Source organism: Pongo abelii, chromosome 2 (genome assembly GCF_028885655.2).
Source record: "Pongo abelii isolate AG06213 chromosome 2, NHGRI_mPonAbe1-v2.0_pri, whole genome shotgun sequence".
In the NCBI taxonomy this organism is placed as follows: Eukaryota; Metazoa; Chordata; class Mammalia; order Primates; family Hominidae; genus Pongo; species Pongo abelii.
Window position 1 is genome coordinate 79,055,770 of NC_085928.1, and position 16,643 is coordinate 79,072,412.

Below are 16,643 nucleotides of genomic sequence, written 5' to 3' on the forward strand. Positions count from 1 at the left end.
TGGGAAATCAAAATATTTAAATATTTTAGACTTTGCAAACTCTGTTTTTGCATCTTGCGTAACTTCAACCTAAATTGAAGACATTGTGAAAAGACTCTCAAAAAAATACAAAGAATAAAATAGTTCCTCCCTGTTCTTAAAGAGTTTGTACTGACTGTTCCCAACTTTCACCTGCCCAAATATTAATTATACATTTTACTTCAGCTCAAAAGCCAATATTTCTAGTAAGATTTCCTGAATTCCCAGACATAGATTGGTTGTTTTAGGTTCCCAGTATTTCCTCTTCTTTGCATGTATTTATATATTTATTTTGAAATAAAAATATAGTCTTTATATATTTATTTATAAATGCATTTTTTTACATATTTGAATACTTAGTTAATGTCTGTTTCCCTCATGAGACTGCCAAGCATTTTAGGCATGTTTTATGGACTTGGGTGAGTACTGTGCCTACCATTCAGTTAGCACACAATAAATAATTATTCAATGAGTAAATAAGTACCTGAATAAATGTATGTGGTAGACCTTGAAGGGAGGCAAATTTGTGCCTTAACAACTAGGAAGATATTTCTCTCCACTTTTTCCATAACTTTTTATAATGCATTCTGCACACATTCATTATGAATATGATAATCATATTTCTAAGACCCAAACAGTCCACCTTTGGGTGAAGAAAGAATAGAGATGGGGAGGAAATGAAGGCTCCTCTGGAGTGAAAATTCATTAGACACAGAGGGTAGGCTTTCAAACCACAGCATTCATTTTAAGGCTCACATGCTGGTTACTGCAAAAAAGGAAAAAAAAAAAAAAACCCACCACATGTATTTAAAAGCAGAGGAAAACATAAAGAAAAGTCTTTCAAAACCATGGGAAGCTTGTTTTCAATCCTGATTCCAAAAGATGAACAGCCCACTCTCCCCTTCATATAATCCTCATTGCTGCCCTTACAATTAGATCCTAGAATGCATGCTGGTGTCAGACACAAAATCAAAAGCTACAGCATAAATGTATTTTCAGATACCCTGCATATATTTTCTGTTTCTTTGGCAAGAGGCAGATTCTAGTGAGATCTCTCACATGGCTAATTGTTCCTGGAAAAGATGTCCCCCTTTCCAGGTGGTGATATTTCAGCATGAGCAAGAAAGAGAAACTTGTGCACTAAGAAGAATATTTAGGCATTGAATTGATGAATCAGATGATAATAGATTTCCTTATCAGAAAGACATGTAGCCTAAAAGTAGGTTATAACCTATAAGACCAATAGAATCCAGGCTACTAATTCTAAATAGTGGTGATGAATAACACTAATATACTACACTAATAAGAAGAGATATATAAGAAGAGGAACTGCTAAAAGAATGTAACCACTTCTGAGCATAGCAAGTGTATCATATTCTCCAGCAAAAGTTTAATGTGAAGACAACAGTTACAGATCTTTCAGCAATCTCTAAATTCGCAGTTGCCTGAAATAAACTGGAAAAATATCAAGCAGTCATATTTATCTGCAGATTCAATACGCAGTTATGAGGCTGTAAAATGAGCATTGCTATAAGACAAGATGCTGGCTATCTAACTGATTATATAAAATTAATCCCTATTAAAACAGCCTTCCCACTTAACACTAGTTTATATATTTGCTGATTCTACTACCCAAACTAAATGCAGTACAAAAAAACTCTAAGGTGCAATTACAAATCTTCCAACTAATGCCGGATTTCTTGAAGTTAATGAAAGTGATATTGAAGAGTTTCTTTAAACTTCAAGCCATTAATAAATAGATTTTTAACAGAGAAAGAACACTTAATGATTAAATATGTAATTATTATCAGGGATAATGGCACAATCATCATTTCAAAAAATAATGATTTAAATATAAAGAGTAAAAGAGATCCATGGGAAAGCTCAGGAAGTCCTGAAGAAAATATGATGTCCTATGTCATTTGTGTAAAAATCAAAAATGAAAGGAAGAATATTCTTTCACACCATCAGAAAATTTTCTCACAGAAAGTGTTCTAGAAAAACATAAGCATAACTCATATTGCTTACTATAGGTATTGGCTTTTTGTTACAATTTCTATCAACATTTTATGAAATAAAATATATAGAATATAAAATAAATATTTTATAAATAATATATGATATATAATATAATATATAAATAAATATATAATTTATATTATAAGTTAAATATATAAATAAACAAAATTTACTTACATAAATAATATATATAATATAAAATAACAATAATAAAATGAAAACATGAAATAAAACATTCATAAATAATATAAAATACTTATATGTGAAATATTTAAAATATAATATCTATAAATAGAATAAATATGAAAGTAAACAATTATTTTCATATTAACTTCAGTTTTTAAGATAACTTGCTAATAGCATATTTCCAGAATTTTCATGACATACTCATGTCCATTTTAAAGAAACTTCCTTGCACCAGTGATCCTTGGTTATGAAGGATCACTTGAGGTAGTAGAGTTTCAACTCCTGTATTGGAGAAATGTTTTTTCTCCAGTTTTTTCATGGTCTCCTACCTCTACATCCACTACTTAGATGTAGGGCTTTGCTAAATTTTAATGATTTTCAAAAAGATGATATACTTTATTGTCGAATGGAGATACTGTTGAGAATGGCACGAGAAATCAAAAATAATGAATAGGCATTGAGTGATTCACAACAGTTGTTAACTACTGAAGTCTCAAGCTTTTGGTCTCCATTCTACTTACTCACTTTATGTGCTTTTCTCATGTGTCAGTCCATTCTCTAATGAAGCTGTAACCTCTTTCCATATTCCCAATCTCAGATATTCCATCTGGTGACTTTAACTCAAAGTCTTGACATAAACATGACTTCTCCACTTCTTGACTCACTTTCAACCCATTCAATCAGCCACCTTTAGCGTGGTTTCACTTTTTTGTGCATGAATACATCTTCTCTATATTTTTAATACTGTTATTAATAAAACCCTCATATTTTCATTTGTATCTCTTACATTGAACTCCTAACAGGTCTTCTCTCTGCTCTCTTTTTCTTTCCAAGTACAACTTATGCCCACTCACACACACAAATACACACAAAAATATCTTACCATGTCAGTCTTTTCTTATCCTGTAGGAAAGACTTAACTAAACATAGGCATGACTCTAGTCCTTATGTGTTTTTTCAATTTAACCTCTCATCACTTCCTACAGCATACTTCATGGCAAAGCAGTAACTTGTTACTAGGGATACAACAATCTTTGGACAATACAAGCTATGACATATGTACATTGTGAACAACATTTCTGGAAAATAATGAAAGAACACGATGACTATAAAATAATTAAGAACCATGATACCAGAGCAAAACCAACCCTAGAAACAATTCATGTGCATTTTCAGTGGAGACAGCTATGAGCTTGTGTAGTCTTTACCACTCACTGTGGTAGATATTTGTGAACTTTGCAAGTTAGTTAACTTTCTAAGCATGTTCCCTTGTATCTAAAACAGGACTGATAATTTTCAGCTTATGTGGCTTATTATGAGAATTAAATGAGATAGTATTTATAAAGTGCTTATGTAGTTTTTCACCCAATAGTAGTTTAGCAATGATACTAATAAAAACAATGAAGAAGAGGATAATAATACATCAACATATTTCTCACTAATAAGCTTTTCTTTGTTATTCCATCTGCCTAAAAAACACTTTTTTCTTACATTTTACCTGAAAATTTAATTACTCTTCAAGATACAACTCAGCCTTCATCTTCTTCAAGAGCTCTTTCCTTACCTGCCCCAGACTGAGCAAAGTGCTTCATGTTTTCATACTTCTGCATATCTTCGTAGAAGAGAAACTGCATTTCATTGAAATGATTCATAAATATCTCCCCAGTCAGAATATAAGTTCCTTAAAGTCAAAGACTGTATCTTATTATCTCTTTATCATCAGTGCCTTGCACAGTAATTGGCACACAGTTATAGAGGATTTGAAGGCTTTGGGAACTGATTAAGGAAAAAGATATTAACACAAGGGGCAGTAGCACACCATAAGCTTTATTAGGCAGTGCTTCAACAGGGTTGCATGAGAAAAGAAGTTCCTCATAACATAAGACAGTCCCAAGGCTGCCATCCAGCAAAAAAGGAGGGCAAGGGGATTGAAGGATTGAAGACAGGGATCAAAGAGGGGTCCACTGATGGTGCTTAGCAGCATTTGAAAGTCCCTGGGTCAGAAAGCTCCGAAGTACAACTTGGGACTTTCTAACTGCAGGGCTCTATCTAGTCAATGGGTATCAGCTGCAAGGTGAAGTTTCATGGAGTATGCAAAACAGGTGAGCTCTAAGTGGCTAAAACTGCTTGTTTGGGCTGTTATAAAAAATAACTGGATGTATAAAAATTTAAATTTGGTGCCAGCAGGCTTTTGCCTGGCTGCCAACCTAGAGGCCAATACACAGAAGCCAACTTTGGCTCATTTATACAACAATAGTAGGTTCTCTGTAATTGTCAAACTTATATGAACTTACTAACTACAATTTTGCTGTATACTCAGAAGTTCTCAAAGGAACATCCTACTTTAATTGGGGTCAGAGTCAGAGTCCAGAGGTAGAGAGCCTGGTTCATTTGTTTCTTAAATGTGTCCCTTAATCTATTCAGTTCCAGAATTCAGGACACTTAAAAGATCCCTCTAGTAACTGAAGGTATCATGACTCTCCTTTTTTTTTTTTCTCCAGCAAGCATACTATTCTGTGTATAGTGTGTACTTAATAAATCTTCATTGATTGGAATAAATGAAATTAATGATTCCAAAACTCCTCAAGCACATATTCTTTAAGATGTTCAGAACAGATAACATTTTGTTAGGCTTAACATAACTATCTTCTTGAAGAAAATAGCTCAAATCCAACCTATTTGGAAATATTTGGTTAAATTTATTAAATTAAGATATATGGGTATTTTTTTCCAGTTGAAAAATATTGAATACAAATCTTTATGTACAAGAAACACTAAATAATGAAGGCAAGTTGAGACAATAAGAATCATAATGGGCCAGGTGTGGTGGCTCATGCCTTTAATCCCAGCACTCTGCCAGGCTGAGGCGGGCAGGTCGCTTGAGCTCAAGAGTTTGAGACCAGCCTGGCCAACATGGTGAAACTCCATCCCTACTCAAAATACAAAATCAGCTGGGGATGGTGGCACATGCCTGTAATCCCAGCTACTTGGGAGGTTAAGGCAGGAGAATCGCTTGAACCCGGATGGCAGAGGTTGCAGTGAGCCGAAATCACACCACTGCACTCCAGCCTGGGTGACAGAGGAGAAAACAAAACAAAACAAAACAAAACAAAAAACCCATAATGCCTGAAGTATCACCTTCTTCAGAGAAATGCCTATTCTACCTCCGCAAATTCACAAATGGTAAAGAGGAGAATGGATGGATAGATAGATTCATTTGTTTCTTAATAATCTAGATAGATGATAGATAAGATAGACAAATGTTGCACATTTACTATATGCTAGCTATAGTGATTGGTGCTTTACACACATTATCTCATTTAATTCTCATGACAACCCTCTAAGGAAGAGGTTGTTATTATCACATTTTTAATATAGGAACCAAGGCTTAGGGAAATATTTGCAGGAGACAATGGAGTTATAAGTGATATTTGAATTCAGGTTCTCTAACTCTAGAGTGTGTGTGGTCAGTCACTGAATGAGTACCCATGCAAGCTGAAAGATGAGAATTTCAGCTGTAGAGATTGTATTCCTAAAATAATTGCAACTTTTTTCCATGTTAATCTTTCAACTTGCCTGCTAAGAGAAGTAATTTTGAAAAGTAATTTCAGACACAATGAAAACACAGTAAAATCTATGCGAATTGTAATTAAGTTCCAGATCACCATGTTCTAGAGGAAAGCAAATGAAAGCAGTTGGAAATCTCCCATTTTATGCACTAATAGAATTATATAGCACCCACTCACTGTTCAATTAGTCTAATTATGGTCAACATCAGTCTTTGTTGTTAAAATGACAGAAGAATATGATTCTGCTACTGTTTTAGAACTAGCCTTGCCAGATGGATAATAAATAGATGTTGTGCATAACATAGATAATTACCATCCATCTCCAGTCATTCTATACAGTTAAAGTGATTAAAATTAAAATAAATTTTGTATAAATATCACTTGGATTTTTATTTCTTGTGGTCATTTGTATATGTACTTCCATAGTTGACTGAATGTTGCATGATTTTATGGTATTTTTGTTTCTTTATCCAACAAAAATAAATTCAAGGTATCCTTACAGTTCTAGAATGAACTCAACAACCGCAAACTTGAACATGCTCTACTTAAAGTAGCAAAAAGAATTAATTTGACAATGAAAAAAAATCTTGAGAATTAAGCAGCTCATCAAATTAAATGTGTAATTTAATCTCCATATAAAGTAGAGTTTAAGCTACTGTATGTGTGTATATGCATGTGTGTATTTCGTGTACAGTCTGAAAACTCACCATTAAAGTTTGTAAAACCCAGGAACTTAACTATTAGGTAGCAACAAGAAATTTACTTCAAACACTTCAAGTATTCCCAGTAGAGCAAGCAGCTTAAATTTTCTACAATTTAGGCAAACATTTGTTATTTACATATTTAGGGTAGGCTCATAAAATAAATTGGTGCTTAAGACAACAATTTGTAACCAAGTCACTGGAAGTTATGCACAGAACCAAGAAAATAAGATACAGATTAAGGGAGAGTCATTCTGGTTTTACTATTCCAGCTCTGAGGGAACTCCACAAAGCAAGATGATGGAGTAAATCCCACTGGACACTCTTGTCCAAGAGTCTCTATGAGATGTGATAAACTGGGAGCTCCTGGACACAGTTAGTTCCAGAAATACTTTCCTTGGTCTGCACAATATTTTGGTAGTCTCAAATTTAGTTACCAGTATTTTTTAAAAAATCAAGATATTTTCACATAAAGTCCTTTATTCTGGTTTCTCTTAAAAATCCAATGTATCATCAGAGAAATGCAAATCAAAACCACAATGAGATACCATCTCACACCAGTTAGAATGGCAATCATTAAAAAGTCAGGAAACAACAGGTGCTGGAGAGGATGTGGAGAAGTAGGAACACTTTTACACTGTTGGTGGGACTGTAAACTAGTTCAACCATTGTGGAGTCAGTGTGGTGATTCCTCAGGGATCTAGAACTAGAAATACCATTTGACCCAGCCATCCCATTACTGGGTATATACCCAAAGGACTATAAATCATGCTGCTATAAAGACACATGCAAACGTATGTTTATTGCGGCACTATTCACAATGGCAAAGACTTGGAACCAACCCAAATGTCCAACAACAATAGACTGGATTAAGAAAATGTGGCACATATACACCATGGAATACTATGCAGCCATAAAAAATGATGAGTTCATGTCCTTTATAGGGACATGGATGAAATTGGAAATCATCATTCTCAGCAAACTATCGCAAGGACAAAAAACCAAACACCGCATGTTCTCACTCATAGATGGGAATTGAACAATGAGAACACATGGACACAGGAAGGGGAACATCACATTCTGGGGACTGTTGTGGGGTGAGGGGAGGGGGGAGGGATAGCATTAGGAGATATACCTAATGCTAAATGACGAGTTAATGGGTGCAGCACACCAGCATGGCACATGTATACATATGTAACTAATCTGCACATTGTGCACATGTACCCTAAAACTTAAAGTATAATAATAATGATAAAAGAAAAATCCAATGTATCAGCCTTGGGTGCACAGTCCCTGAAGGCAATGGTGCCCTGAATTTAAATGAATGTTGTTATTAGATGAATCTCATGATTCCCTGACGCTAGAGTCCCTGCCACCCCCTATAGTGTGGCATGAGGTCCACTATGGTCATGAAGCTTATTTTGTGACTCCGGTAGAAATAAAAACATGAGTTTGAGACTTCTGGACTAAGGGATGGAGAGAATAAGAAAAAATTGACCACTTATTTCAAATTTGAACTTAAGTTTCCGTAACAGAGATAGAAGACTTGATTAATATTTTTGTTTCTCTAAAATCCAATGTAGTATCTGGCATTTTGAAAAGTAATTTCAAACACACTGAAAACATAGTAAAATCAATGTGAATTGTAACTAAGCTCCAGACCACCATATTCCAAAGGAAAGCAAATGAAAGCAGTTGGAAATCTCCTCTTATTTTGCACTAATTGCATTATATAGCATCTACTCACTGTTCAATTAGTTTAATTATGGTCAACATCAGTCTTTGTTGTTAAAATGACAGGCGAACGTGGAGTTTGTTGAATTGACAATGATTTGTCTAAGATCATCCATAAACGGTGGGTTGAACTGGGAATAAAAATCTTATGAGATTCAAACATAGTAATTGGATCTGAAACAAATTATTCCATTAACATCCCACCAAATTAACTCATTGCTCAGCTGAATCAATCAAAGCAATACCATTGTTTGATATATCAAAGATACAGACCTAGTGTTTTTTTTTTTCCTTAATACATTTGCTATAATCTGTATAAATGACTTCCACAAAAATATTTCTGAAACTGGGAAACACTTACCAAGCTTCTCTGAAAAATCAAACAACCATAATACGAAGAAAGCAAAATTTTCCCTAAACCCAACAGGATGACCCTGAAAAATAAAAAATGTAGAAGGGGAATTTTTTTATTAAGAAAAATGGTAAATATATAATACTTTTGTTTGGTTTTGAAAGAGCAAAATGTTTGTGCCAACAGGTTTAATCATGATTACCAGGAAAATTTGTCAAAATCCATGTATAATGATAAAAAATTATATTTTTGATAAGGATGAAGCATTCATTCACTAAACTTTCTCCTTCAGAGAAAATGTACTCTATGTTTCTTTAAAGATTCTGAGAAACATGTACTACAATGTATGTTGACATACTCTATTCCTGATTCCTATTAAGCTTTTTAAAATTCTATCTACCTAACATCACATATCAAAATTAAAAAGGAATTCAGATAAAACCTAAGTTTATTTTTTTGACTAATATCAATAAGACATTTGAAAATGCCTTACTTATCATTTTTTTGAAAAGTGCTTGCTGTTATTGGTGTCCTGTAGATGTATATAAAGGAATCAAGGCAGCAAATCAGGTCTAAATCTGAAGAGCAGCTGGAGCTTCATATCATGACATCTCTCTCTTTATTATAAAAGATGGTTTCTTCATAAAGAACAGCTTATCTATCATCAGAGAAGAGGAAGTGCTTTGCCTGACCCTGCTTTCACTCATTCAACAAGTGTTTATTGTAGGTCTATTATTTTAAGTTTGGCATAAAATGCTAGACATAAAGAATACAATTGCAAACAGAAAGTGGTAAAAGAGGATGTTCTGCAATGAGTTAGCTACATAAACTTTAAGGTCTTTCTGAACCCTAAGATAAAAATACCAAGTGTGTTGCATATATATTTAAGAAAATACTCCCAGTCACTAAAGTTATTTTTAATCTGATATATGACCAAAATGATTATAGACACTACTAACAACTTCCTGTGTAGTAAAACAATTAAGTGTTATAATGGAAGGAAAAAATAAAGTATTATAATGGAAGGAAAAAACTTTTAGAGACAATAAGAAAACCTCATTGCCCTAATTATAATTCACAATGTTGGATACTGTAAGATAGTCTTACAGATAAGAACATTTGACTCTGTTAGAATCTCAATACTGAATGATGTTGGAAGCATTAGAGAAGACTATCAGTTTTGTCTTTTCCCATATTAACAGCATTTTCTGGTTCCTATAAAGGTATTTTGTTTGAGTGTGAACATTTATTAGCTGTGAAGTTCTTGGGACAGGGCTGGTACATAGTAAGTACTAAGTAATTATTTATGTCACTGTTTTTGTTATTATTATTGCCATAGGATATCCAGATCAACTAAAACAGATGCAAAGAGAACAAGCAAGGTACATAGTAGATATCAGTTGTGAACCTGATAAAACGCATAAAATAAAATTCCTCCCATTAAAAAATTTTATCATTTAGGCCAGGTGCAATGGCTCGTGCCTATAATCCCAACATTTTGGGAAGCCGAGGCGGGTGGATCACTTGAGTCCAGGCAACATGGCGAAACCCTGTCTCCACTAAAAAGACAAAAAATTAGCCAGATGTGGTGACCCACGCCTGTAGTCCCAGCTACTCAAAATACTGAAGTGGGAGGATTGCTTGAGCCCGGGAAGTCAAGGTTGCAGTGAGCTGTGATTGTACCACTGCACTCAAGCCTGGGCGGTAGAGTGAGACTGTGTGTTGATACATATATATATATACACATATATATATCTCACACACATATGTATATATATGTATAAATCTGTTATATATATATATGATTTAACATTTAACTACTCTTATTTAAATAGTTACTGCTTACAAGAAACTTCTAGGTTAACATCTCCAGTGTTCACTTACTACATCCAAACATAAGAATAGAATATACAAGAAATGTAAAGAAATATATCTCTTTCATCATAAACATTTTAGCCAGTGTGATTTTCTTGAAGGGCATTCTGCTATTTCAGGTTTCTTATATAAACCATATAAATTTGCAAAATTATTAAGATGGCACTGATTCATAAAAAAAACACTAAGCCTCATTTATCATTTTCAGGATATTTGTCCATGCTTTTTTGATTAATACTTTTATTGGAGGCATTCAATATAGATAATGCAAAATTAAATGGATTTTGCCAGAATACATTAGAGCCATTAAAATAAATCAGACTATTAAATGGAGAGAAAAAGTAAAATCTGAAAAAGAAATATAATTCCATATAACTTATGACAGAGTCAATTAATCACATAACTACAATTTGAGACCTTTCCTACGGAAAGAAAGGAATAAAGATCCGTTTAACAGTCCATAATTATTGTTGCATTCTCTGAAGGAAAAACTATGAGCCAAGGACTGGTCTGTAATGACCATGAAGGCAGAATTTTCTTTGTGTTTTTTTCAACTTCCCTTAACTCAACTATACTCTGTTGCCCTTGCCAAGAGATGATATGAAACAAGACATAGACCAATAGGAAAGAACCAAACCAAATGTCAATGCTTTCAAAAACTGTTGGAAATAAGCCATTTGAGAAGAGCACTTGTCTTTTGTCACTATGTCTTCACTGCTGCGTTCTGCTTCTGAATATTTTTCTCCAGTGTTCCATTTCACAAAATCGCCTTCAATTTCCAATTACCTTAATAACAAGATAGAACATTTACTTGACTTTAATTATTGAACTTCACAATTTTTTGGCCTTTAAGATTTCCCCTTAATAAAAAAGACGACAGGATGAACACTTTTTTACAAGTATGTTAGTGCATCCAATATGAATTCACAGAATTATGAATAAGTTCATTTTTACCAAATACCAAATGTCTGCTATGAAGCCTTTTTAATATTGTCTTGTTTTATGCCACTTCTGAAATGTATTATTTATGTATTTAATAGATTTTTAGATGTTAGTTATAGTTTAGTGAATTCAAGGAATAATTGAAAAACTTTTACTCTGCTATTGCATGATGACAAGCTTTATCAATCAAAAAGTTCCACTTCTGACTGTGCAGTTAGAGCCTAGTAGGGGTTGAGTGAGATATGGAAAACAAAAAACATGATTTTACCATTACAGAACTTACAGGACAGTTGGGAAGACAGACGTAACTTATATGTTCAGAAAATAATAAAACATTCCTAGATATTTGATGCCATAAGAGTTAAGCAGGAGAAGGAAAAAGAATAAGATACATTGGATTTGATGAAGAAGGAGCAGGAAGAGACTTTGGGGACATTTTCAGGACTCCAATTTGATCCCAAGAACAAATTCGGACGGCAAGAGGTGCGGTCAGGAATTACGATGACTCCTTGGTTTCAGGGGAGCTGCATGTGCAGTACAGTAGAAGTAGCAAGTCTAACTGAAAATATTGAAGGGTTTGTTATTAAAGGGATTCAACCTGCCTTTTACTGCAAACTACATCACATAGATATAGCCTTCTAGGAAGCAGCATATTATAATGGCTAGAGAGATAAGCTTGTCTTGGAAACCATTACTGGTTACCTCCCCAAAGGAAAAGAAATTGTTCTATCAAAAAGATACCTGCATGTGTATGTTTATCACAGCACTATTCACAATAGCAAAGTCATGGAATCAAACTAAGTGCCCATCAGTGATGGACTGGCAAAGAACACATGGTACATATACACCATGGAATGCTATGCAGCCAAAAAAAAAATATGACCTTTGCAGCAGCATGGATGCAGCTGGAGACCATTATTTTAAAAAAATTCACACAAAAGAAAATCATATACCACATGTTCTCACTTGTAAGTGGGAGCTAAACAATGGGTACACGTGGACATAAAGATGGAAACAATAAAGAAGATATTCCAAAAGTGGAGAGTGAGGGAGGGAGGAATGGGCTGAAAAACAACCTATCAGGTACTACGTTCGCTATTTGAATATTGGGTTCAATAGAAGCCCAAATCCCAGCATTATGCAATATACTCTTATAACAAACCTGCACTTGTACTCCTGAATATACAATTTTTAAAAACTGCCTCCTTCAATTCTTGAAGAATATAGCTCTCTCCATGTCCCATCCTCGCCTTCTTGTCATGACTCTTAGTGATTTAAACATTTTCATAGATAAGGCTTCCAGTGCACTACTTTCTAATCCTTTCTTCCCTAACATCAACAGCCCCAATGATCTACACTTGTCACCCACTTCCATGGTTACCAACAATGTAAAACACATCACCTCCTTGATCTGTATTACAAACATTGTACTCTCCAAACCCCACTTCCTGTCTTTCAACTTTGTCCCTCTCATATCCCATCTCCCAAAGTTTTTTGTTTTTTTTTTTTTCTCCTTGGGACATCTAATTTATTTACCTTTTCACCTTTTGACTTTCCATCACTCCCATTATATCCTCACTTCTCTTCTCATGCAGCTCAAATTACAGGGTCAGTCACAGTCATCACTCCTTTGCAAATACTAACTCCCTTGGCCTTTCTTTTTCCATCATTCCGCCTGGAAAAATACCAAATTTGTTTAAATTCAAGTTTTTCCCTACTTAGGGCCCATACCCAAGCAGCTGAAGACTCCTGAAAAAAATATGGAGCCATGCTGACAGGTCTCGTTTTAAATTCATGGCAGAAATCTCAAGTGGGCTCTTACTGCTTGCCTCTCAGTCTCACAGCTTTTCCCCAGCGAATTCACTTTCTGCTTCTACATGGTTCCTATTATAAACCCTTTACTCTTCTTCAACTTTTAATATCTCCTACCTACTTGCTTCTCTCAGCTGAAAGATTTGCTTAAAGATTTCCCTGAGAAGATAAAAGATCAGAAGAATACTTCCATGCACTTCCGGCACCAAATCTACCAACTAACCTGCATCTGTATCCACATCCTCAACTTTCTTCTCCCTTGTCATGAAGTGCTTATCTCAGGTCAACCCTCCACTTGTTCTCTGGATTGCCTGTTCTCATCCCCATGAAAGCACCTGGCTTCGTCTTCCCACTTTCTGGCAAACATCAGATTTTGTCTTCTACAGCAGGGATCAGCTGAGGATGGCTCACAGGCCAAATTTGGCTAGATGCCTGAGTTAAGAATAATGCCTACATTTTTCAATGGCTGAAAAAATGTCAAACCAAATTACATTTCATGGCATGTAAAATAATATGAAATTCAAAAATTAGCATCCACATAGAAAGTTTCATTGGAGCACAGCCTTGCTCACTCATCTATGGTTGCTTTCACACTGCAGTAGCAGAGTTAAGTCGTTGCCACAGAGACTATAGGGCCAGTTAAGCTAAAAATATTTACTATCTGCCCTTTACAGCACAGTTTTTGACCCCAGTTGAACAAAACAATTCACAGTAATGTTTAAGTATGCTGTAGTTACTCGAATGTTAAGAACAGACCTTTCTTCACTCCATGTCTTTCTCCAATCATAGAACGTCAATGCTCTTCTTTGTAGCAAAAATCTTCAAAATAATGCTCAGTACCACAGTTTTCAACTCCATTTGTCCTGTCTGTTTTAGGATCACTCCAGTAATTATTCAAATGAAATAGCCTTTTTAAAGGTCATCAAGAGCTGCAAATTGTGAAATCTAATGACTACCTCATCCTACTCCTACTCTACCACTTAGCAGCATTTGACAGGGATCACACTCTTCTTCACTTACGTTTTGGGACCCAGTCTCTCTTGGTTAATTCCCTTTTTATCTAGTTGATCTTTCTTTATTTCCTTTGCTGTCTATTCTCATTTTCCCAGCTTCTAAAAACAGTAGAGCTATAGGGCTTAGTCATCTGACCTCCTCTCTTTGGTTTCTCTGCTTGCCAGGTGATCTCATCCAGCATCCAAGTTCTAAGTGACATTAATAAACTGATACTCAAATTTATAAGTCCATCCCTGACCTTTCCCTTCAAGACTCATATACACAAGAGCCAACTTGACATATCAAAGTTTATATTCCTAAAAACACACTCTTGATATCCCCCCAAAGCCTACTTTTTCTTTTCTGTCTTTCTCATCTCAGTAAAAGGCAACTTCTGTTCCTACAAATGCCTAATCCAAAATCTTTGTTGTTGCCTTTAATTCCTCTCTATGGTTCATATTTAAATCCTATCAGCTCTTTGATTTCTCTTTATCTCTAACACACTCAAATACTATTAACTCTACCTTTAAAATAACCCAAAAGTTATTCGATTTATTTTATCACCTTCATTCCTTTGACCTTAGTCAAAAGCATCACCCTAGGTCTAGACCATAACAATAGCCTCCTATTTGATCTCTCTCCTTCTGCCCTCGTTCCTTTAAATGATCATTTTCAAATGAAATTCAAATTATGCAATTCCCCTTCAAATGGCTCCCCATTGCACAAGGATATAAATTGAAACAGGTAACCATGGTCTTCATGGCCTCAGATTATTTTGCCCCTGTTTATTCTCCAACTTCATTTTATTCTACATCCAGTCCCCTGTCACATTTTATCACAGTTGTCTGACCTCTGCTGCTCACAACCTCTAAGCCAAGTTCCTGCTGCTGTTCTCTAGGCTTAGATGCTTTTCTTTTCTGTTTATCACATGCTGTCACCTACCCTTCAGAGTCCAGAGAGGCTTTTCCTGGCCACCTGGTCATCCCCACCCTGTCTCATCCACCTACACTTTATCCTGCTCAGTTTCCCCATAGTCCCCTCTCTATCAGATATTATTCCAGTATGTATTTTTATTATCCCACTAGACTATAAATGCTATAAGAGCAAAGCTCTTACCCTATCTTAATCTCCATTGTATCACAAAAGTCTGAAGGAGTTGCCACTCATAAAACATCTGTTGATTTAATATATGAATTAGTAAATAAATGAATGAAAAAAATTCTTATATTAAATGCATTGCTTGGCACAAAGAAACATACTAAATGAATGGAGGTCATTAATAAAAAATAAATATATATATTAAATAAAAACAAAATAATGAATAAAAATCAAAAGATAAATAATACTGTTTTAATTAAACACAGCAATTTAAAAGAGTGGTATGTGGAACATAAATGCTATAAAATAAACCTATAAAAACTTTAATTTTTATAGGTTCAATAGACATGTTATTTTGTAGTGCTGATAATCTTTAATTTTTAGATGTAGTATTATATATTTATTCAAAATACTCAAGCACATATATACAATAACAAAAAGGGATGGAGAGGGATATTCTACAGAAGTCAGTGGCGGCAACGATGGAGAAAGAGAACTGAATTTTCTTTTTTTTGAAGAAAGGAAATGAAGTTGTTGCTGTTCCATGCTTCCTTAAGCTTGAATTTCAATTTGTGTTAAGTCTAGTCTGTTCTAAGTTCTGAATAGAACATTAAATTAAGGACTGCACAGGAAGGGTAACTAATATTCTTTTCTCACTCTTCTAGACCTTTGACTATGCCCTGGGTAACAGACTTTACATAGCTGACTTTGATCTTTTTTCCTTGGTTCAGGTGCTGTATGGGATATTTGCAATAAAATTTATTTTATTTATATGTGGTTGCAAGTGATGAATTTATATTTAAACTGCATAAGCTTCTCATTATTTGATTTAAATATATATATATATGAACACTGAACATCTACTTTCTTTTGAAATTATAATGTTTGTGCAATTTTATTGAGCTTATGTTGTTTGTTTAACTTCAGTGCAATTTATTAAACAAAGGCTGAATATCCACAAGGCTGGAAGCAACATGTTGGGCACATTAGAGGATACCAAATGAAACAAGTATGGAAGATGGAATCTTTTTCCTGAGTAACTCCAGTTGAGTGATTATAGTTGCATGAAGGGATGTATGAGAAGGATTGCAAGGCTGTGATTGGAACTATGGAAAAAAAAGTGATATGATCCATGAATTATATCTGACAGAAGGGACCGAAGCTGAATCACTGCACAAATATTGACTGTTTGCCATGTTAGAATTTGACAGTCATTGCTCTTAGATAGTGGTAATCCACTAAACAAGATTAATTTACATGGTTATACGGCAAGGAGTCATATTAATAAATTTTAAGACAAACCAACATCTGTCTAATTTTATAGGCTCATTTTAACACGTTATC